At 39.5% G+C, this 25,015-nt stretch overlaps 1 protein-coding gene and 1 pseudogene across 13 annotated transcripts in view; one reads left to right on the top strand and one right to left on the bottom strand.

Annotated features, from left to right (window-relative positions):
* Positions 1 to 1,286: 1,286 nt before the first annotated feature.
* Positions 1,287 to 25,015, top strand: part of NCOA6 (nuclear receptor coactivator 6) — a 104,185-nt gene continuing 80,456 nt past the window's right edge. For 9 of the 13 annotated variants that reach the window (XM_027620962.2, XM_027620964.2, XM_027620963.2 and 6 more), the window contains exons 1-3: positions 1,287 to 1,469; positions 16,254 to 16,323; positions 18,449 to 18,525. The gene's annotated coding sequence lies outside the window, so the exon portion shown is untranslated. Of the gene's footprint in view, positions 1,470 to 10,763; positions 10,841 to 16,253; positions 16,324 to 18,448; positions 18,526 to 25,015 lie in introns of all 13 variants that reach the window. The other 4 variants (XM_027620958.2, XM_027620959.2, XM_027620953.2 and 1 more) reach the window with 3 other exon arrangements.
* Positions 17,076 to 17,205, bottom strand: LOC113938852 (annotated as a pseudogene).

Raw genomic sequence — 25,015 nt, 5'->3', positions numbered from 1 at the left:
CCGTGGTAAACAAGATGGATAATGTCTCCCTCCTTTTGGAGTCCACAGTCTAGTGGTGAAGACAAGGAATAAACAACCTGCTATGTCCTATTGAGGACAAGTAAGAGAACCTGTCTGGGGAATGGTCAGGGAAGGAATCCTTGAGGTAGTGATGTCTGAGCTGGGATCTGAAGGCTGATGAGTTATCTAAGTAGGGAGAGTATTTCAGGCAGCAGGATCAGCATGTTCAAGGGTGCTGAGAAGGGAGGAAGTACAAAGTGTGAAGAAGATCACTGTCATTACAGCCCAGAAAGAGAAGAAGAGGGCCCTAAGTTAAGTCTGGAGAGGTAGCAAGGGCAACAGTAAGACATCTATTTGAGCCTTATCTTAAGAGCAATATGGACCATCAAACACTTTTAAATAGGGGAGAGACCTGATAAAATTTCTGACTTAGAAACATTATTCTGACAGCAGGGTGGAGAAAAGATTGAGGGGAGCCAGAGAGGATGTGAAAAGGCCTTGGATCACTATTGCACCAGTCCAAGTACACCATGTATGCTCAATGGAATGAAAGGACTCCAGACTCCTTTTCTTAGATGAGACTAGTATGCCTGACCAGTATGCAATCGGTTTACAATACACCGGCTCATCTTCTATCTTCTGTAATGTTCATGACAAACTCTTTAACTCCCATTTTACAGATGAGGAAGCTGAGGTTCAGAGGCAAAGAAAGTCACACAACTATCAAGAGTGAAAGCCAGTTCTGAATCCGGGCCTGTATGACAGACATTAATTCCAGTGCTGGGGAGGCGTCTCTACATTTGGGGAGAGGGGAGGAGCCACATTCCCTTGCACCTACGGAGCTTGCTAGGATGATGGTGACGGGAGAAAGTGGACAGGGACTTATAGGCAAATAATAATAAAGGCTACAGGTTATCTTTATCACCGTTAACGTTATTAGACACTATGTGTTAGGCACCGTGCCAAGTGCTTTCCATGTCTTCCCTCATTTCCTCTCTGCAAGCACCATTATCCCCATATTTCAGATATGTACACTGAGGCTTGGAGAGCTGACTTGCCCAAGGACACCCGGTCAGAGGGTTTCTAATGATATCACAGCTCCAGGAGACAGACAGTCTCCCAAACCCGTCCCTAAGCTCTGCACCCAAAAGAGCGGGCGCGCGCTCCGCCTCGCGCTATCGGGGACGTTTGGCCACGTGATCCGGGCCCGCCCCCGCCCGCCCCGCCCCCTCCCGCGCTCCCACCCTCTCTCCCTCCCTCCCCCTCCCTCCCCGGCCCGGTCCGGCCCATCCCCCCTCCCCGCCGGCTCCCAGAGGCCCTGCCGGGTCGGGCTGCGGGCGGCCGGGCGCCGACGGCCGGACTGACGGACGCACGCGAGGGCGGACTGACGGACACACGGAGGGCGACGGGTACGCACGGCCCGGGCCGCTGCTCCGAGGCCCGCCCGGGAGGGCTGGGGCCGCGCTCAGGTGAGGTGACGGCGACGCGGGCCCGTAAGGGGTGGGCCCGCCGGTCGTCTGGGGTCCCGGCCCTGCTGGCTCCGAGGGAAGGAGGCGCCGCCCGGGCCCGGCGCGGGAAAATGGCGCCGGCTGGCTGTGGAACACGGCTCCTGTGCGGGCCCGGCCCGGAGCCGCCCCGCCCGCCGCGCTCGTGTCCCCGTCGCCATGTTGGGGAGCGGGCCCCGGGCCTGCGGGCGGGGGTGCTGGAGGGAGCGGGGGCTGGCCGGGGTTGGGGAGGGTGCGAGACGCGGGGTCTGGGGCGCTGAGGGAGTGCAGGGCCGGCCGGGGTCTGCACAGGGTGGCGCTCCAGGCCCGAGGAACTGGCGGGAGCCGACCGTGGGGTCTTGGCCGGGGGTCGAGAAGGGACACTGAGTCCGAACGGAACTGGGGTCAGGGTCCGTGAGACTGGAGGCCGGGACTGGAGTTTGGTTAGGCTATTCGTGTTCAGGACCCAGAGGGCGTGGGGTCCGAGCTCAGGCTGTCAGAGCTGGGACAGTTCTTTGTGGAGGGCGGGGGGGTGGGGGGAGGCTGTTGATTAGAAATATTAGAAATGGGGGCCCTTTGGATGCAGGCGCCAGTATCAGATTGGGGCAGTTCTCGGAGTCGCGGGACCGAATTGCAAAGCCTTATAACTCCCGAGAGACTGAGGACATACGTTCTCCTAGCATATTCTACTCCCTATTGGGAAGAGCAACAGAAAATAGGAAGACTTTGATGAGAAAGAGGGAAAAAGGGGACTGAGGTTTGGGTGCAGCAGCTGGCCAGCAAATGGGGTGCATGGAGTGGAACTGGTTGGCAAGAAGAAAGAGCCTCCATCAACTTAGGGAGTTTGTGTGTGTCTTTAAAAGGAGGGACCGGGCTGTTTGTGGGCGGTGACCCAAGGTGTCTTCCCAGGAAGGGGACAGCCCACTGTTTTAAGAGCAGGGTCACCTGGGGAGGTCATCAGAAAGGCGTTTTTGAAGCCAGTAAGAATGGTGAAGAGGAATGAATTGTAAAAACTACAAGGATTTTCTTAGAGATCATGTAACAATTTCAGATCATATAGTGATTTTAGCTGAGATATAGAAAGGTAAAGATGACTCCTCAAGATCTTACAAGTTCCTGGCCGAGGAGGTCCTCTGCCTCCTCATTCAACACGCTGCCTTAGAGGAATTTGTTCGCTGTGGGAAAAGTGTTAAGATGAGCTCGGCAGCATATATCAAAGAACTGTTAATCTGTTTTGTTTTGGTAATTAGTTTGTCAGTAGAAAAACTGAAGGGATACAAAAAAAGTACAGGTGATCAGCTATTTGATAATTTCCAGCCCACATCCATTTGTGCAAAGAAGTTATCTTCAGGACCCTTTGACTTCTAACTTTCTAGAGTTTTAAGAGATGCTCCTTCTGTTCTAGGTGTTTACTGTACAGCAGAGGGACACAGAAAGCCGAAAAAGATAACAATGAACAATGGCACACACCCAGGATCTCTGTCATGATCAAACTTCAATTAAAGCTTGATCAAGATAGAGAAAAGTTCAAAGTTCATACGGGTATGGAAGAATTCTGAGGGAAACTATGCAAATTAGTCATGAAATAGTAGTTCTAGGACTCCCATAAAATCAACAAGGACTTTCAACAAAAAGGTTATGAAGATGTCCATAGCAAGTAAGATTTTCAATATATATTCAATGTGTATATACCATACGTATATACAGCATCAAGATTCATTTGTTCTGGGTCTTTCTAATGCAAGAAGGCCTGACTTTGTGCATTGGGACCCTCTGGCATCTAGTGAAGCTGCTCAGAATAATAGTAACCCCTCTCAGAATAATATTTTTAATTGACTAAAAAAAAATACTTTATTATAGAGAAAAGCATTATATTAAAATACCAAAATACACAAATTATAAAATAGTAATATGGATATAATTTATCAGTACATTAAGAAATCAGATCTAGTGATGGGTCTGATAATTACAATTTTAAACACATGATGAACATAAATAATACTTTAAGATATTAGCAAAAACTGTAATAAACATAATACTTTAAGATATCAGCAATACCTGTAATATGACGTACAGATATCTGTGATAACTGTGACAGTCACAGATACCTCTGATACTAGAGTGGTTTGTTGCCTATATTTCATATTTGAAGAAAATGGTAACTTTAAGTTAGAGGTTAGTGAAAATAAAGAAGTAGTTTTGGTTTTTTTCTTATCCAAGTTCACAGACCCCTCTGAATTCTGTCTGTGGATTCCCATCTATGAACCCCAGGTTAAGAAACCCTGCTCCTACCACCAAGCATGTCTTGCATTCAACAGACATTTACGATGCACTAAGGTATGTCTTTTTAGATACTCAATCTCATGAGAGAAATGAACATAAAAACAATGATAGTTCAGAATGAATACCAAAGCGGTATCAAAGGTTGTAAAAACAACAGAGGTGGGCACGACTCAGCTCTAGGAGTCAGGGAAGGTTTTGTGAAGGGGTGATGACTTGAGATGTGTCCTGAAAGGTGGAGGAGTTTGCCAGATGGAGAGTTGGAGAAAAAGCTTTCCAGGTAAAGGCATGCACTTTCAGGAAATATGGTTGAATGTGGTGGGAGCATAATATGTGTGTAGAAAAAGTGGTCAGAGATGAGATGGAACTGTTGTTTGGAACCTGGCTGTAGAGGACTTTGCTAAGGAGTTTGGACTGAATCTTTAGCTAATAGGGAGGCATTCATGGTTTCCAAGGAGGAAGTGTGTATGATTTGGTTTAATTTTTAGGAAATAAATGGATGTTCTTTGAATGGGGGTGGACTAGAGAGCAGAGCCTAATCATGACAGAGGCTGTGAGCTTTGAACAAAGTTAGAATTTTCAGGTATTGATAATTGACATTGCACGTGGTAAGAGAAAAGGAATATTTTAGATTTTTGGTTTGGGATGGTGGCTGTCAAAGAGGTTATAAAAAGGGTGAAAGGAAAATGAAGCAGTAATTGTCACAAATTAGGAAGAAGTTGTTTGGGGTAGAGTAATAGACTTGGAAACCATTGCAAAGCTGTCAAGTGTGGTGTATTTTTCACTTAAGGAAATCAGTGGTCAGTGTCAGCAGACATAAAAGCAGGGAAAGGGGTGCCTAGTTGGCTCAGTTGATTAAGCATCTGACTTCGGCTCAGGTCATGATCACAGGGTCCTGGGATCATACCCCATGTTGGGCTCCCTGCTCAGCGAGGAGTATGCTTCTCCCTCTCCCCCTGCTTGTACTCTCTCGCTCGCTCGCTCACTCTCTCTCAAATAAATAAATTCTTAAAAAAAAATTTCCAATTTAAAAAAAATAAAAAAATGAAAAGCAGGGAATGTAGGAAAATCACAGCTTCTATGTCAGAGGTCAGCAAACTATGGGCCATGTCACATTTGGCCCACCACCTATTCAGGTAAAGTTTTATTGCAACACAGGCACAGTTACTCATTTACGTATTGTCTTTAGCTGATTTCACACTACCAATGGCAGAGTTGAGTAGTTTTACAGAGAAGATACATAGTTCACTATATATTTACTGTTTGGCCCTTTACTAAAGATGCTTGCCAATCTGATCAGTGTCTGAGGATTGGATGTTCAACTTCTGGTTTGCCATCTAGTTCCTATAAAATGGAGAATAACCAACTTGGATTTGTCCTCCTGGCTGGGTCCTCCATGCTCTGTGTATCTGCAGTATGACATAGAGCCCTGAATATTTATATTGGTCTGCAATGCCTAGGTCTGTTCTGGGATCTGCTGTGTGGCAATTATGGTAGTGACAGGTTTTCACAGTTTAGACCATGCTGGGGCTTATTTTGCCATTTTTCCTACTGGGTTGTCTTTTTCAAAAGATTTCCTTATATTTTCTGATTAGTAATCCTTTGTTGGTTATGTGTATTATAATTTCCCAGGTTGTTGTTAATCTTTTAAATCTTTTTTTCTCTTGTTAAAAGAACTTGGGAATTTTAACAAAGTCAAATCTATCAATCTTTTCCTCCCCCAAGATTTTGCAGTTATTCTTTATATTATCTTCTTGAATCTCTACTGTTTTGCCTTTGATGTTTAGATCTCTAATCTATCTGGAGTTGACTCTTAATGTGTGATGTGAGATAGGGTCCAGTTTCATTTTTTTCGTATGTAAAACCAATTATCCCAGCACCACTTATTGAATGGCACTTTGTTTTCAAATTGTGTGCTCTTTTGGTGGAGTCTGACTAAGGTCCTAATTCTAGCTCTACTGCTTGCTAATTGTGTGACCTTGGACAAGTTGTGTAACCTCTTTGTGCCTCAATTTCCTTAGCTTTTATTTTGTATATGTATGAATGAATATATGTATTAGTATGTATGTATGTAGCTAGATAGCCAGCCAGCCCAGCGTGGGACTTGAACTCACCACTGCAAGATCAAGAGTTGTATGCTCTACCTACTGAGCCAGCCAGATGTCCCAAGTTTCCTTAGTTTTTTAAAATAAGGATAGGAGCGCCTGGGTGGCTCAGTCGTTAAGCGTCTGCCTTAGGCTCAGGTCATGATCCCAGGGTCCTGGGATGGAGCCCGCGTCGGGCTCCCTGCTCTGCGGGAAGCCTTCTTTTCCCTTCCCCACTCTCCCTGCTTGTGTTCCCTCTCTTGCTGTGTCTCTCTCTGTCAAATAAATAAATAAAATCCTTGGAAAAAAAAAATAAAATGGGGATAACAGTATTTTATCTCGGAGGGTTGTGAGGATTAAGTGATTTAATTCATGTAACGTGTGGAACAGTGTGGCACCTAGGAAATGCTCAATAATGTTAGCTTATATTTAGCACTGTTGTTCATTTCTGATTTCCAGCACCTGGCACAGAGTAGGAGCTCAATGTACTCAATACAATTGTTTAATTTGGATTTCAGGTCAAAACAGAATGGGTGAGAGGTAGGCTGAGTGTTACAGGAGATGCTTCCATTTGCTACAGTTTTAGCTGCTGCTTCAGACTTTCCACTGGGATGGAACTCCTCTCACCCCATCACTTCTTTTGCAGAGAACTTTTGTAACAGAGGATGCAAACCAGCAGTCTGTGGTTGGATTTGACTTGCAGACATGTTTTGTTTGGCTCAAATATACACAGATTTTTTACTTACCTTGAAAAATTTGGAAGATCTATCAACACCAAACTCATATTCTCTCATAGCAACAGAGTAAAAGCTAAAGCTTTTAGGTATGATGGGTGTTTGTTTCCTAATGCTCTGCGGTCCTCATTACTCTCTTGTTTTGCTCATTTACTTTTATTACTCTATAGGCATTTGATTTTCTGGTTCTTACTTCACTGAGGTTTTAAATATCTCTTCTAAACCAATAAATGATATGTTGGGATAAGGGTCAGGATGGTCAGAAATTGACAGATGAGTTTGTGGGCAGGTAAAAACCAAAGTCTGTTTCTAAGGATGCATCATTCTTGAGCATAATGAATAAAATGATAATTGAAATTAAAAGATGAGATGAAATTCATCTCAAATCACTGAATATTTAGGCATCTAGTATGTGCTGGGTACATTAGAAATTACCACATTGGTGGTAGAAAAGAAAACTAGCTGGCCAGCTTTATGAAACATTACAGAAGAGATCTTTTTAATTGTGATGTGGAGCTGTTTTCCAGGAGAGTGGTTGGATGAGAGAAAGGAAAAACAGGAATTAATTCATTTGCCAAACATTTATTGAGCCCTACCATGTGTATTAGGCTAGAACTCTGCAGGATACAAAGATGATTCTAGTCAGAGTTTTAAGTGTCAGGAGGGGTATAGGTAATGTGTTATGGAGCTGTCAAGAATGCTGTAGAGATGTGTATTTAGGAGATAGTAAAGAGTCCAGTTTGGCTGGAGAACAGGATTGTTATAGGGCCGTGGTTGGAGGTCAGGCTGGAAATAGAGATTGAACAATAACAATAATAATAGTAGTAGCTCACATTTTTTGCATGTGTACTGTTTGCCAGATACCTTGCCAAGCATTTAATAAGTAGTATTTCTTTTAATCCTCACAACAACCTTGTGAGATAGGGCACTAATTTTTATACCTTTTTACAGATAAACTGAGGAAAAGAGCTAACAGTTGTTGGGGAAAGAATTTGAGTCCAGGCAGTCTAATTCCAAGGCCTGTGTTAGTCTCTGTATACTATACAAGTGAATCAGGGAAGGCTTTGAATCCTTTTCAGTTCCAGGCTGGGAAATTTGGACTTGATTGACTAATGGGGAGGCCTCAACAGTTTTTAGCCATGTGGTGACATAATGAAATCTGTACCTTAGGAAGGTAAGCCTGCTAGTGAATGTAGGAACAGTATGAGGAGAAAGGAGAAATATGGAGCTAGTTTACTCTTTTCCTCCTCACTATATTCAGTGCTCCTTCAGAGCTGACCCTGTGTCTGTTTGTCCCTCCTGTCCTTCAGCTCCACTGTCTATTGTGTTGTCTGGCACATTTATTTTTTAAAAATGTAATCTTTTTCTATGTCACTTTATTCTAAAAAGGGCTTGAAGTGGCTGCCTAGGAGCTCAGTAATCATTTGCTGAGTTAATTAATAAACGCCTAGAGGTATAGGTAGAATGTGTACATAAAGGGAGTACTATGGCTTTGTTGGAGGGAGTAAGGTAGCCCTAGAATTTGGTGATAAGCCCTATCTTATATATAAACCCTATAAAGCAAAAGCCTGGAACCACATCTTCTTAAACTTGTGAAGAATTGTATTGGGTCAGATAGAATATTAATTAACTATATCAGTTAAAAAGCTAAACTCAGAAACAGAAAATGGTGGTTGCCAGGGCCTCTGGGTAGGGGAAATGAAGATATGTTGGTCAAAGCATATAAACTTCCAGTTGTAAGATGAATAAGTTCTGGGGATCTAGAGTACAGCATGGTGACAGTAGTTAACAATAATGTATTATATACTTGAAATTGCCGAAAGAGTAGATTAGATCTTAAATGTTCTTACCACACACCAAAAAAAAAAAAAAAAAAAAGTAATTGTGTGCGGTGGTAAATGTGTTAACTAAATTTATTGTAATTTTACGGTATATATGTGTTTCCATCTCATTATACACTTTAATACAATGCTGTATGTCGATTATATCTCAGTAAAGCCAGGGAAAAAATCTTTGTTAATATTAATGATCACTAAATTCAGAGGACATTCATACTTTAAGTAGATATTTAGGTTTGTATTTAACATTAACCAGCTACGACCACCACCCCTGCCCCCTCCCAACCCAATGCACACAGAGAGGCAACAAAAACTCCCATTAACTGGCACCTTTACCAATATTGAACCTATTGGATATTAGTTCTATAGTACCATTATGTATATTATCTAAAGACCAGACAACAGCAGTTTCTCACAAGAAGAAATAGTTAAAAATTTGTGAATCAGATTCCTGTTTTGGATTTTACAGTGGGAAATTGTTCATTAGGTTAAGTCCCTTGTAATTTTAAATATTAGATGAAAGTTAAGACTGTGTCCCTTCTATAAAATACAGACTTAAAAAGTTCAAACACTTGGAAAAATCAGACATTGTGGTTAACCACCAAATGCTAGTATAGGTGAGAAGAGTTTAGGTAAACCAGCATCTGACTAGACTTAATAAGAGACCGATCAATAGACCAAATCCAAATAATGGATTTGTTAAATATTCTTTCCCATTGTGGGTATTAACAGCAGTGTGTGCATATACATGTATGCACATATCAGTGTGAAATATATTGATAAAACTGGTATAAGTCTGAATCTAGGAATGCTTCCTAAAAAGAATGAGCCTTCAGTTGAGTTCTTTTAGATTGTTTTCAACTCGGGCGCCTGGGTGGCTCAGTTGGTTAAGTGACTGCCTTCAGCTCAGGTCATGATCCTGGAGTCCCAGGATCGAGTCCCGCATCGGGCTCCCTGCTCAGCGGGGAGTCTGCTTCTCCCTCTGACTCTCCCCCCTCTCATGTGCTCTCTCTCTCATATAAATAACTAAATAAAATCTTTAAAAAAAAAAAGATTGTGTTCAACTCTTCAGTATATGTGGAGATGACTCATTCATAAGCATTGCAATCAGAATAATTAAGTATGGAGGAAAATACTGTGATAGTATATATTGACTGCCTACCAGTGTTGAGAGGTATATCCAGTTGGTGAGTAATTAGTTTCTGCTGTCAAGGAAACTAATTCATCTGGGAAAGTGATATGAACATAAATAAAAAGGGGGGAAGCGTAAATGTTTTAAATGAAACTGTAAATGTTATGGAAATTCAAGACAGAGAGCACTACTACCGGAGGATCAGGGAAGTCTTCGTGGAAATGGTGGTATATTTCCTAGGGCTGCTGTAACAAACTGCCACAAGCTGGGTGATTAAAACAACAAAAATTTATTCTCTTACAGTTCTTGACACTAGAACCTGAATTCAAGGTGTCAGCAGGGCCATGTTCTCTTTGAGACAGGGTAGAACCTTTCCTTGCCTCTCCCTGGCTTCCATCAGTTCTTGGTGTTTCTTTTCTTTTTTTTCAAGATTTTCATTTATTTATTTGAGAGAGAGAGGGAGAGAAAGAGCAGGAGGAGGGGCAGAGGGACAAGCAGACTCCCCGCTGAGCGGGGACTTTGTAGGGAGATGAAGCTGGAGTAGTTTGTTGGGGCCCTAGATGCCAGATCTAGGACATTCAAATGTTTCTGAGTGGGTTGTATGTGGGAACGGGATGGCACTGCAGAATTTTGAAATATGGTGGGTAACTGATTCAAGCTTTGGATAGCTAATTCAAGCTTTAGGGAGATTCTGTGATCTAGTGATCATGGATAAGTAGACACCCCAAAGAAAAACAAATGGTTGGTCTTTTAACACACCTAGCCTCCCTCATTTGCCCATGCCAGTAACTTTTCACCAGGACAATCAGGGAATCCCTCTTGTGTAAAAAAAAAAAAAAAACAAAACAGCACTTGCAAAAACACCACAACAACAAACTTTGAGGGTTTTTTTAGCCTCTTGGTCACTCATCCATGGATATTGAGATACATCAGCTTTTTAGGATCTCTATTCAGAAGCCTCTCCATGGATTTCAGTATTAATAATCATGTCACTTTAATTTTCTTTCAAATTTTTCTTCAAAATCACCTCTTTTCCATCTTTTTTTGTTATCTCTTGATTTTTCTCAGAACTCTTCAGTCTTTCCATATCTTTTCTAAACATCTGACTAATGGAAAAAATTGAGGAAGATTGTGTACTGTCCAAACCAATGATACACTTTTTTTGTGTCCTTTAAAAAAAAATTTTTTTTTTTTTTTTTAATTTTAAGCAGGCTCCATGTCCAACATGGGGCTTGAACTCAAGGCCCTGAGATCAAAAGCTGCGTGCTCCAGCAACTAAACCAGCCAGGTACCCCTTTTCTTTGTCCTTTTAATGATAGTTATGTTGACTTTTGTCCACAATAGGACTTTATTCAAATTGTGAATGCTCATTCAAACTGTGGTCAACAGTAGAGCTCAGGTGCTTTTCTTTATTTGTCTCTAGGCAGTTCTTCCTGATTGTATATTTGCATTGTTCATATATTCTCTAAGAGCATGTGTCCCCATGAAATTTCTAAAATTGTGTTTAAATATTACAAAAAATGTTCTAGTCATTAGCATATGTGCTGTATAGTCTTTACAAGTTTAATTCATATAGTTTTTTTTATAGTTTTTTCATTTGGCAATATATTGAGGTACTTCTCCAATGTTTATATACTTATTTTTACTGGATACATAATAACCAAAGTTTAAATACTGTCTGTTTATTTGGTATTTGGGTGATTTCCATTTTGCTTTTATTTTTGGTTTGCAGTTCTCAATTAGGGCACCTGGGTGGCTCAGTTGGTTAAGCATCTGCCTTCGGCTCAGGTCATGATCCCGGGGTCCTGGGATCGAGCCCCGCATCGGGCTCCCTGCTCGGTGGAAGCCTGCTTCTCCCTCTCCCACTCCCCCCACTTGTGTTCCCTCTCTCGCTGTGCGTCTCTCTCTGTCGAATGAATAAATAAAATCTCAAAAAAAATTCTCAATTATAATGTGTAACATGTTATTATAAGTCTTTTTTCCCCCGATTTTTTTCTTAGAATATATTCTCTAAAATGGTACAGTTTGGTCTAAGGATGATCACTTTTTAGCTATCTTGTCAGCGTATTCTTTCTTTTATTTTAAAAGATTTTATTTATTTATTCGACAGAGAGAGACACAGTGAGAGAGGGAACACAAGCAGGGGGAATGGGAGAGGGAGAAGCAGGCTTCCCGCGGAGCAGGAAGCCCCATGTGATGTGGGGCTGGATCCCAGGAGCCTGGGATCAAGACCGGAGCCGAAGGCAGACGCTTAATGACTGAGCCACCCAGGCGCCCCAGCTTATTATTGCCGCTAGCCACAAGTTATTATTGGATTTTATAATTTTTTTCTTCCAGTATAATAGTGGTACCTCACAATTTTGTGGATTTTTAAAATATTTAAAATATTTTATATGAAAAATTTCAAACATACAAAATCCCTGAAATAGTAGAATAAACACCCTTACACCCACCACCTATATTCAATGTATAGCCATATGCTTAATAAAATACTTATTAAACCTTTTAAAAATAAAGACATTGTGAAACTATGCCTTTAAACATTTTAGCATGCATCTCTTACAAATACATTCTTCTGCATACTCACAATACTGTTATCGCACCTAACAAATTATCAGTAATTCCTTGATATTATCTACCAGCAAGTCTGTATTTAGGTTTCCCTCATTGTCTCCAGATGACTTTTATAGCTGACTTATTCAAAGTAGAATCAGGGCGCCTGGGTGGCTCAGTTGGTTAAGCGACTGCTTTCGGCTCAGGTCATGATCCTGGAGTCCCGGGATCGAGTCCCGCATCGGGCTCCCTGCTCGGCGGGGAGTCTGTTTCTCCCTCTGACTCTCTTCCCTCTCGTGCTCTCTATCTCTCATTCTCTCCTATCTCAAATAAATAAATAAAATCTTAAAAAAAAAAAAAAAGAATCAAATTTAAGGACCATGCATTGCATTTGCATTTTATTATTTATGCAGTTGTAGTCTTTTTAACATCTGGAACAGTTCCCATTCCTTGTCTGCTTCCTCACCTTTTTAATTTTTTTTCATGGCATTGATTTGTTGAGACCACAGCAGTTTTAATGTCCTACATTCTGAATTTATCTGATTATTTTCTTTGTGATATTTATTCCTTTATTTCTTATATTTCCCTAAGCTGAAGGTTTAAAGACTTGATTAGATTATAGCTGAATATTTTGGCAAAAATACTTAAATATTCTTCACATTGCATCAAATCACAAGGTACACAAATGTCTAGTTGTCCCACTGTTGATGGTAACTTTGATCACAGGTTTAAGGTTGTGACTTCTAGATCTCTCTATTGTGATGTTACATTTTTTTCTTCTATGACTAGCAAATATATTTTTTACTTTTATTAAGCTGAGTATTTTTTTAATCTTTGAGCTAGTTTTTAATATCATTTGACCATTTATCAAATGATTTAGTTTTTTTCCTTTTAATTTTGCACTGTGTTTAAAAATTTTATTAAGTGTAACCAATAGTGAGTTGTTACAATAGATAAATTTCAAGTTTCAAAATATAGCTGAAATCCAATGTAATTTAACCAAAAAAAGGATACAGATTGTAAATATATAATAGGGGACATTTCTTTGACAAGATTTTGTGATGAGATGTGTTTCCTTTTTAAAAAAACATTCTAGGGACGCCTGGGTGGCTCAGTCATTAAGCTTCTGCCTTCGGCTTGGGTCATGATCCCAGGGTCCTGGGATCGAGTCCCACATCGGGCTCCTTGCTCAGTGAGGAGCCTGCTTCTCCCTCTCCCTCTGCTGCTCCCCCTGCTTGTGCTCTCTCTCTCTCTCTGACAAATAAATAAAAATCTTAAAAAAAAAAAATTCTAAGCAGACAAACCTAAAAAGCATAAAGCTCTTGTATCAAAAATTTCTTTCATTTTTCTTTTTGAAATGGAGGTAAATCTCAAATTCATAAAAGTTGTGTTTACATTTGTTTTACATGCCCACCCAAAAAGCACCCAGAATGTATTTTTTTTAATTTTATTATGTTATGTTAATCACCATACATTAGTTTTTGATGTAGTGTTCCATGATTCATTGTTTGCGTATAACACCCAGTGCTCCATTCAGTACGTGCCCTGTTATTTTTATTTCTTGTTCTTTGAGTGTTTCATTTGGTTGCTTTTATACACCCATTTTCTTAATTCCATTCTTCTGTTGTGAATTAAATAGGATTTTCCTTCCAAACCAGATAGGCATATTGAAACTACTTGAGCATCATCTGAAGTACATGAAGAAAAAGTCAATCCTCTCCTCCTCTCTAGTTCCTGTCCTCCAACCTACCCAAGTATAATAGCCTAGTGTGGTTCTTTCATATTTTTCTCTATAGTCTTAGAAATAAATTAAATGCTGATTCATTTTCTCTCATAAGATTATCATGATGCCATACACATTATTCTACAAATTCTGTTTTTTTACTTTATAGAATATACATTTCATTCTGTGTCATTAAACAGATATCTAACTCATTTTTTTTCTAGCTGCATAATGTTTCATTTATGTAGTTTTCTGAAGGAGCATCAGGTTTTTTTCTAATTTTATTTTCTCCGTCACAAACAGTGGATATCCTTGTGCATATATCTTTAAGAAATGGAGTTTTTACTTCTGTAGGATAAATCCCCAAATACGGGGTAAAAGGTAAACTTATAATGTGGGTATTATGAACATCCAGGTTATTTTCCATAAAGGTTGTTGCAGTTCTTATTCCCACTTGCACTGGATAACAGTTATCTTCTCAGTTTTTGCCAGTCAGCTGAGAAGAGTTTTCTTATTTTTATTTTCATTTCCCTGACCATTAATAAGTTGTATACATTCATTGGACATTTGTATTCTCTATTCTGCAGATTGCCTTTACCAGTTCTTGTTTTTCTCTTGGGTGGTTAATTTTGTACTCTTTAATCAACTTGTAGGTGCTTTTGTGTATTTAGGATATTAACCCATTTTTTTGTCACATGGTACAAATATATTATCCCAGTCTGTCATTTGGCATTTGACTTTGTGGTTTCTTTGACATATAGACTATTTTGATTTTTGCCTGATCATGTCTGTCAGTCTTTATTACTTATGGGTTCATGTCTTGCTTATCATCACCCCACTAATGAATTTTTATATTTTTGTTTTATTGTTACTAATTTTTTACCTTAATTTTGTTTTTCTCTTTTTTTGCAATTTGGGTAGAGATTTATTTCTTTGTGCTTTTTTTAAGTATAAATAACCTGTTTATCTTGCCATTGAATTTCCTCTTCTGATCAAAATATTCTCTTTTTCATTGTTTGGTGATAAGCACAGTATAGATTTTCTAGTTTTTAAGTAATTCTCTTTTGAACTTTGAAGAAATACTTTTTAAACTGTTCCAAGTTATTTTGAATCCTATATCTGTGTTTAAAGATATTAGCAATAGTGTATTCACCTAATACAGTTCTGTCTACAGGTTTGCTAAGTGGATTTATCTGGGTCATCAATAATGATGAAATGGTAGCTACAGGATTTAAAAGCTGATCTTAGGACTTCAGTGTTTGATTTAAAAAGAGACAATTTTAAGAGCATAAAGCAAAAAAGAAAAAGAGAGAGAGAGAGAGAAAAGCCTGACAACACTGTCATTATGAATATAAGACAATGGAGAAGAAGAAACACTGGTAAACTCTTAGAATGATGGCCTAAGGACTTCTGTAACTTAGAGCCCAGATCTCATGATTTAACTGTGTTGGAAATTTAATAGAAAAAAAAGCCATTGTTCTTTTTTTAAAGATTTTATTTATTTGACAGAGAGAGAGAGAGCACAAGCAGGGGGAGCGGGAGAGGGAGAAGCAGGCTCCCTGCTGAGCAGAGAGCCCGATGCGGGGACTGGATCCCCGGACCCTGGGATCATGACCTGAGCCAAAGGCAGTTGCTTTACCAATTGAGCCACCCAGGTGCCCCACCATTGTTTTTTGTTTTTGTTTTTCCACCATAGTTGTTTAAAGCTGTCTTCCATCTTATGGCAAGACAACATTCATTCTTATTGTTATTTATTATACCATACTTTTCTAGTGCTTTTAAAATGAATTATTTTGTAAAGAAGTGTCACATATGAAATGAGAGACCTTCCTACTACTAAGAAGCTTCAAACTATTCACTCAGGCCTCAATTTTTCCATTAGGATATTAGACCAGATGATTGTCAAGGGCTCTCTAGTTCTTACTCTGCTAAGGTTCTCAGTTTATTTTTAGGGAAGTTTTTAGTAGTTCCTATATTGTAGGATTTGATCAACTTTTCAATGTTATTTGTATATTTTGAGCATGGATTAAAAGACTGGTACTCCAAACCTGTGTTATTTATTTATTTATTTATTTATTTATTTATTTATTTATTTTTACTGTAGCTTTATTAGGATTAAAAGAACACAGTGGTGTTCATAATTAGAACATGATGTATAAAGTAGTTTTTTCTAAATTTTACTTTATCCACTTTCATGGCATCTAACGATATGGGGAAAATCTCTTTGAGCCTCTGACTTATTTTGTTGGTTTATATTGTGCTTAATTAAATTAACTATATTTGTGTTTAGGATGAGTAGTTCCAGGAATCTCAAATTTCATATTTCACGAATTTATCTTTTTTTCTTATGCTAAAATGTCAATTGAAATTTAAAAATTAATGTTAATATTCCCTAATCCGTTAAATTATCTGTTATTCCTACCAGGAGCAAACCAATTGTTGTTACAGTATTGAAATGCCAATCTCTCTGACAGGCATTCTGTGGATCCTTTCAGGTACTCAGTTTCTGTTATTTGATTGGAGATTTGCATAAATCTTCCCTTGGGCGCCCTTGGCTTAGGAACAGGAAGCATGTAATAGTTTTATAAGAGATTCACGAGGTGTAGGAAGGATGGGATTGGATTTTTAGTTGTGCCATGGCAAATCATTTTGACAGTTCACATTTAACTGTTTATTCACTTTTTAAATGCCTTATGAGTTATCCCGAAACTTTTAAGGCTATGTGGTTAACAGGCCAATTTATTTTAAGTACTGTAAGTGTAATATCCAGATTTAGGCATTCGTATAAATGTTATTTAAATTCCTCATTCTACAAAATTTTTGTTTCTTATATAGTAACTTCAGGAGCAGGAAAGTACCTACCCTGCCTGGTGCATAATAAGCAGTTGGTAAAGGATAGTTGAACAAATGCATCCATTCAGAGTATTCAAATTCTGGATTAGAAATTATGAGGGACTTCTCTACACATAATTTTTTTTTGAAGATTTTATTTATTTTTTTGACAGAGAGAGACACAGCGAGAGAGGGAACACAAGCAGGGAGAGTGGGAGAGGGAGAAGCAGGCTTCCCACGGAGCAGGGAGCCTGATGTGGGGCTCGATCCCAGGACCCTGGGACCATGACCTGAGCCGAAGGCAGACGCTTAACGACTGAGCCACCCAGGCGCCCTCTACACGTAATTTCTATTTAAACAATAACTCATGGGGGTGCTTGGCTGGCTCAGTCAGTGGAGCATGTGACTCTTGATCTCAGGGTTGTGAGTTTGAGCCCCACATATTGGGTATAGAGATACTCAAAATCTTTAAAAAAAATAATAACTTATGTTCTGTAAGTTTGAAATTATTTCACTTGATCTTAGCCAAAAGGCTGAGAAGTGATCGAAATGATTTCAAAATATAAAGTTGAAAAATTCATGTAGAAGAGTCTCTTGGTAAAGTATTGAGGATATTATTACTAGCCATCTTTTTTTTTTTTTAAGATTTTATTTTTAAGTAATCTCTGTACCCAACATGGGGCTCGAACTTAAAACCCCAAGATCAAGAATCACATGCTCTACTGAGTGAGCCAGCCAGGCTCCCCTATACTAGCCATCTTTGAGAACGGAAGGTTTTACACCCAGACAACAAATCTGGAAGATTTATATTTGGCACAAGCTGAAGATATGCTTGTGTTTATGAGGCAGAATCCAGAAGAATTCTAGGATTCTTATTTTACAAAGCTGTTAATTAAAGTGTAGTTGACATATAATGTGACAGTAGTTTCAGGTGTACACTATACTGATTTGACAACTCTATACATTGTGCTATGTTCGCCACAAATGTAGCTGCCATCTGATACCCTAAAACTATTACAGTATCACTGACTATATTCCTTATGCTGAACCTTTCATCCCCATGACTTATTCATTCCATATTGGAAGCCTATACCTACCTCCCAGTTCCCTTCACCCATTTTGCCCATACCCCCACCCCCATTACAAATCTATTTAAAACATTTGAATAGAGATATTCATTGGTTAAAGTGAAAGCAGATAAAATAATAATTAAATTAGGCTTTATTTAACTTATGCGGATGGTGCAGCAGCTGTGATAGTGCACAGCTTTGAACCCAGGACATCTATATTTTCTGTTTGCTTGCTTGTTTGGTTTTTGCATTGTCGTTTGTGATGAAAATTTTTTCAAATCATGCAACCTCTGTGGGACTGTTTATGCTACATACTTCATTAGAATCCTTCAGGGGTTCTGCCCAAGACAGATATATCTGTTTTTTCATATTTGTTAACTAAAGTAGGACACATACAATGCAAAGTGCACAAATCATAAGGGTAATGAATTATAAAATGAACACCCTCGTATAACCACTATTGATGTATTTTGAAAAAGCTTTCTTGATGATTATAAAAGCTTTCCCTTTTAAAAAAAACCACTGGATTTGAGACTATAGGTAATCTCATGTCTTTTAACAACCCTTTTTAGAGTGAAATTAGCAGAAACAGTGGTAGAAAGAAAGAATTTGGCCAGTCACAAAAATTTACTTTGAATAGGTTTATTGGGCTTATATGTTTAGTCTTTTCTTCTGATGTTTCTTGTCTTCCTCTTTGCCCCTTTCCCTTTCTATCTAGGTCCTGGATGGAATGGAGAGGGGTCCTACTGAACATCTATTATCTTTTCTGAGAGTGGTCAGAGAGTTCTTAAACAGGTCTGTTGTTTATATAGAATACAAATGCAATCTTATTTTATTAAAAAATTGATCTCAGTTGATAAGAAAAGGATTGAATTAGATAGAAATAGAGTTTACTTTTTTAAAAAGAAGGCATTTTGATCTCACTGTCCATGGGGCATTTTAGTTTGGCAGGCTGCATTTGACATGTAAATGGGACCCAAAGCAACTGAATTAAATGAGATCTGCTTATTAGAAAAGCAGTTTCTTAATAGAAAAGCAAGTGAGCCTTGTCTTTTTGAGTTATGTTGAATATATATAATATGGCAGAATTCTTTATTGGTTTCATGGGAAGTACTAAGAAAAGATTAAAAGGTGAATATCTTAGTTGTCTATGATTCTGAAGGGGAATGGAGGCATGAATTAGCCAAGAAGGAAAATATTTGGCCCTCTTTTTCATGTTTTCACAATTTATAACATTGGAAAAAAAAGGTACCTTGCAATCTCTGATTCAGAGAAGGACAAGTTATGTAGAGTTTTGGCTCCCCCCCCCCCATTCATTTATGTCTCACTCTGTCACCAGGAATGAATTTTGTCATTATTCAGTCAGATAAAAACCTTAGCTTAGTGATATCCCAAACCTGTCTTCACGTTGGACTCACCTGTGGAACTTGGCAAATTATTGGTGCCTTTGTTTCCCTTCCTTCCCTACTCTTCACTCCATTGTGATTTAATTGGCCTGGGAATATGATGTGGGTTTTGGAATTTTTAAAAGATCCCTAGGTGATTCTAAAGTGCAGACAAGTTTGGGAACAACTGCTCTAGCTAAAACAGATCTGGCCCCTATTGCAACTTGTGACTTTTTTTCCATAAATAAGGGGATAAATATTTTGATTTAAGAATCCCGCACCTTAGAAATAAGTCAGGCAGAGAAAGACAATTATCATATGATGTCACTGATATGTGGAATTTAAGAAACAAGGCAGAGGATCATAGAGGAAGAGAGGAAAAAATGAAACAAGACGGAACCAGAGGAGATAAACCATAGAGACTCTTAATCTTAGGAAACAAACTGAAGGTTGCTGGAGGGGAGGGGGGTGGGGGAATAGGGTGGCTGGGTGATGGTCGTTGGGGATGGTATGTGTTGTGGTAAGTGCTGGGTGTTGTGTAAGACTGATAAAATCACAGACCTGTACCCCTGAAACAAACAATACATTATATGTTAATTAATTAAAAAAAAAAGAATCCCATGCTTTAAACCTAAGCGCTTACTAGAATGTAAGCCCTATAAAAGCAGGTACCGTGTCTGTATTTTCTTCACCATTGTATCTTTAGCATTTGGAACAATATCTGGCATATACTGCATGCCTAAATATTTGTTGAATGAGTGAATGACTGTCAGTCTCCAGTGAGGTGAGAATATGCTTTTAGCGAATACTCCAGTGGTCTGAGAGAGTGGGGTGGTTGTGGAGAGCCCCGCCTCTAGAATCAGACTGCCTGGACTTGAATAATGGCTCTGTTACTTACTAGCAATATGGTCGTAAGCAGTTTACTTCTCTGTGCCTAACTTCCCTCATTTGGAAAAAAAGAGGGTAATAGAATCTATTCCTTGGAATTGTTGGGCGTACTAATTGAGTTAATAATGTAAAGTGCTTAGAACAGTGCCTGATATATAATAGCGTTCTGTAAGTTGTAGCTACTGTAAAATTCAAAACACCCCGGATTCTCTGCTGTTTGGGTAATTTATCTGTAGAACACTGTTTGATGGCTAAGGTAGAATAATGGAGACAGTTGTATTAGGTGGAGTTAAGGCTTGAGGAAGGTGTTTGGTTTTTTTTTGATCAGCTTAATGAGGTATAATTTACATACAAATTATCCGTTTTATTTTTATTTGTTTTTTACCTGCACCCATTTTTTTTTATTTTTATATTTTTTAAGATTTTACTTATCTATTTGACAGAAAGAGAGCACAAGCAGGGGGAGCAGCAGGCAGAGGGAGAGGGAGAAGCAGGCTCCCTGCTGAGCACGAAGCCTGATGGGGGGCTCGATCCCAGGACCCTGGGGTCATGACCTGAGCCAAAGGCAGCTGCTTAACCAACTGAGCCACCCAGGCACCCCCCTGCATCCATTTTTTTTTTTTAAGATTTTATTTATTTATTTGAGAGAGAGAATGAGAGATAGAAAGCACGAGAGGGAAGAGGGTCAGAGGGAGAAGCAGACTCCCTGCTGAGCAGGAAGCCCGATGTGGGACTCGATCCTGGGACTTCAGGATCATGACCTGAGCCGAAGGCAGTCACTTAACCAACTGAGCCACCCAGGCGCCCTCCCCCCCCCGCATCCATTTTAAAGTGAAACATGATGAGTATTTATTAGTTTATACTATTTATTATTAAACAACCACTACAACCAAGGTATAGAAAATTTCCATCTCCCTAAAGTTTCCTTATATTCTTTTGCAGTCTCTCCATCCCAGCACCCCCATCAATATATTGCTTTGCATTTTCTAGAGTTCTAGAAATTCATATATTATGTTCTCTTTTGTGTCTAGCTTCTTTCTCTCTGCATAGTTATTTTATTTATTTATTTGACAGAGACAGACACAGCGAGAGAGGGAACACAAGCAGGGGGAGTGGGAGAGGGAGAAGCAGGCTTCCCACGGAGCAGGGAGCCTGATGTGGGGCTCGATCCCAGGACCCTGGGATCATGACCTGAGCCGAAAGCAGACGCTTAATGACTGAGCCACCCACGCGTCCCCTGCCAGTTTTAAAGGAGCTGAATATTCAGCAGGATATCCAGGGAGAGTCCATTAGTTATCTGTTGTTTCATAACAAATTGCCACAAATTTAGCAGCTTAGAACAACACATACTTATGGTGGCACAGTTTCCGTGGGTCAGGAATCTGGGTATAGCTTAGGTGAGTCCTCTGTTTTGGAGTCTCTCAGAGGCAGCAGTCAAGCTGTCAGCCAGGGCTGGAGTCTCATCTGCTTGACTGAAGAAGGAACTGCTTCTGAACTCATTTGGTTATTGGTAGAATTCACTTCCTCAAGGGATGTTGAATTGAGGCCCTTGGTTTCTCACTGGCTATTAGCTGGAGGCTGCTCTCAGTTCCTTGCCATGTGGCTTCTCCAGTGTGGCATGCTGAGAAGGCAGTAATTAGAGTGTTCTAGGGAAATAGAAGTCACCATCTTTTATAACCTAATCATGGAAGTGACATCCCATCATCAACATCTCTTGGTTACAAGCTAGTCACTAGGCTAGCCCACACTTACGGGGAAGAGATTACACAAGGATGTGAATACCAGAAGCCTGGAATAATTGGTGGCCATCTTAGGAATACTTGTCCCAAAGAAGGAATGGCTTAGTGCCAGGCTAGGTCTAGATAGGACTGGGGGGGAAAACAGCTTGTGAAATTTTCTTTACCTTCCCTATATCAAACTGTATCTCTTTATTCCTTTGTCTTTCACATCAGCCTCTCCTCACTTCAAGAACAGAGACATTAAGGTCACACTCGCAGTGAGATTTTTATCTTGGGTATTTTTGTTGTTGTTGAGAGATTCAGTTAAGACCTCTTCCTGGGCGCCTGGGTGGCTCAGTTGGTTAAGCGACTGCCTTCGGCTCAGGTCATGATCCTGGAGTCCCGGGATCAAGTCCCGCATTGGGCTCCCTGCTCAGCAGGGAGTCTGCTTCTCCCTCTGACCCTCTTCCCTCTCGTGCTCTCTCTCTCTCATTCTCTCTCTCTCAAATAAATAAATAAAATCTTTAAAAAAAAAAAGACCTCTTCCTGAATCATTTAATGTTTATATATTATTTTTAAAAAACATTTTGTTGTGGAAATTGAGACAGATACAAAAGTAGAATACTATCATGAACCTCCATGTACCTTTTACCTACCTTCAACAATTTGGTTTTTTTACCAATCTTTTATGTACAATTTACATGCAATAAAATGCACTCATTGTAAGTGTATAGTTTGTATTTTGTGTATTTTGTCAAATGTATATATCCTACCAATCAAGCTATAGAACATTTCCAAGTTACCTTGTGCCCCTGTTTAATTAATTTCCACCCCAGTCCCAGGCAAGTACCCATCTGGTTTCTATTGCTGTTCATTTTGCCTGTTCTAAAATGTCATAGAAATGTTTTGATTCTTTTGATAATCATGAAGTTTTTGAGATTCATCCACGATGCATATATCAGTAGTTCAGAGTTTTTCTATGGACATTTTGGGCTGGGTAATTTGTTTTTCAGACTGCCATGTGCGTTGTAGGATATTAGCAGCATCCCTGACCTCTGTCCAGTAGACTCCAGTAGCACTCCCCTCCCCTCCTTTGATTGTAACAATCAAATATGTCTCTACATCGCCACCTGTCCCCTAGAGGACAAAATCCCCTCCTTTTACTGGTAGATAACCCTAACAGTAGTTGATCCTTTTTATTGTTGGGCAGTATTCCACTGTATGGCTATACTACAATTTATCCATTACTAATTGATGGATATTTGGGCTGTGTGCAGTTTACTTTCAGTTTCAGGCTAATACAGATAAAGTTCTATTAACTTTCATAGGAAGTCTTTGTATAGACATGTTTTTATTTATTTGGGACATTTATCTAGGAGGGAGATTGCTGGGTCCTGTGATAAGTAAATGCCTAACTTTATAAGAAACTGCCAAATTGTACATTTTTACGTTCCCACCAGTATGAGAGTTCCAGTTGCTCTAGATTCTTGTCAACATTTGATATTATCATTCTTTTAATTTAAGCCATTATTGTAGATGTGTTATTTCTTTGTAGCTTTAATTTGCTTTTTCCTGATGACTGATAATGTTGAGCATCTTTTTACATGCTTGTTGTCAAGTGTTCACATCTTTTGCCCATTTTTCATTGCATTATTTGTCTTATTATTGAGTTTCCTTTGTCTTTGCCCGTATGTGTGCATAAATATGCACAATTAAGGGACACCTGGGTGGCTCAGTCGGTTAAGTGTCTGCCTTCGGCTCAGGTCATGATCTCAGGGTCTTGGGATCAAATCCCACATCGGAGCCTGCTTCTCCCTCTGCCTGCCACTCCCCCCTGCTTGTGCGCCCTCTCTCTCTCTCTCTCTGACAAATAAGTAAATAAAATCTTTTAAAAAAATAATAAACATACACAATTAAGAAAAATGAAATAATGAATACAATTTTATATACTTTCATATTTAAAACATGAACATTTCTCATAACGTTAAATATTTTTTTTAAGATTTAAGCAGGCTTGGGGCGCCTGGGTTGGCTCAGTCAGTTAAGTGTCTGCCTTCAGTTCAGGTCATGACCTCAGGGTCCTGGGATTGAGTCCCACGTCGGGCTCCCTGCTTATCGGGAAGTCTGCTTCTCCCTCTGCCTCTCCTCCTCCCCCACCCCGCTCATGCACGTTCTCTCTCTCTCTCTCAAATAAATAAATCTTTAAAAAAAAAGATTTAAGCATGCTCCCCACTGAGCAAGGAGCCCGAACAGGACTTGATCCCACGACCCTGGAATCATGACCTGAGCCGAAGGCAGATGTTTGACTGAGCCACCCAGGCATCCTTCATGACATTAAGTATTTCTGAAAAGATGAATCTTAATGAAGAAGCAATACCTGAGAGAGGGTCTTCACCAGAATCCCACTATGCTGGCACAATTTTCTTGAACTTGTCAGCCTCCAGAGAACTGTGAGAAATAAATTTCTGTTGTTTATAAGCCACCCAGTGTGTGGTATTTAGTTATAGCAGCTCAAACAGGCTAAGACAATTGTGAAATGAGAATTTAACAAATTTTTTTCCAAATATTTTACCAGTTTGTCCCAAACTACAAAATTATCCTCCCCCACAAAGAAATGTGACACAAAATTCATTAATGAACAATCAGAACTAGATAAAAAGAAAAGTCACCAACAGCAACCCACAAAGTAGAAGACAATATTTGCAAATCATATATCTGGTAGGGGATTTGTATATAAATTATATCAAGAACTCAGTGTAACAAGAGACAAAGAAGGAAAGAAGGACACTACATAATCATAAAGGGAACGATCCAACAAGATTACATCAGTGGATAGATCATCTAAGCAGAAGATCAACAAGGAAACAGTGACTTTGAGTGACACATTGGACCAGATGGATCAAACAGATGCATTCAGAATACTTCATCTTAAAACAGCCAAATACACATTCTTTTCAAGTGTACATGGAACATTATCCAAAAGAGATCACATGTTAGGCCACAAAACAAGTCTCAACAAATTAAAAAATGTTGAAGTCATACAGTGCATCTTTTCTGACCACAATGCTATGCAACTAGAAATCAGTCATAAGAAAAAAATCTAGAAAGAACACAAATACGTGGAGGTTAAATAATATGGTACTGAACGATGAATGGGTCCACCAAGATATCAGAGGAAATAAAAAAATACATGGAGAGAAATGAAAATGAAAATGCCAGAGTCCAAAATCTTTGGGATGCAGCAAAAACTGTTCTAAGAGGGAAGTTTATAACAATGCAGGCCAGCTGCAAGAA

The sequence above is a fragment of the Zalophus californianus genome, chromosome 8, assembly GCF_009762305.2.
Source record: "Zalophus californianus isolate mZalCal1 chromosome 8, mZalCal1.pri.v2, whole genome shotgun sequence".
Taxonomy (NCBI): domain Eukaryota; kingdom Metazoa; phylum Chordata; class Mammalia; order Carnivora; family Otariidae; genus Zalophus; species Zalophus californianus.
The sequence above is the reverse complement of the archived record's forward strand: the minus strand, read 5'-3'. Positions and strand labels throughout refer to the sequence as shown.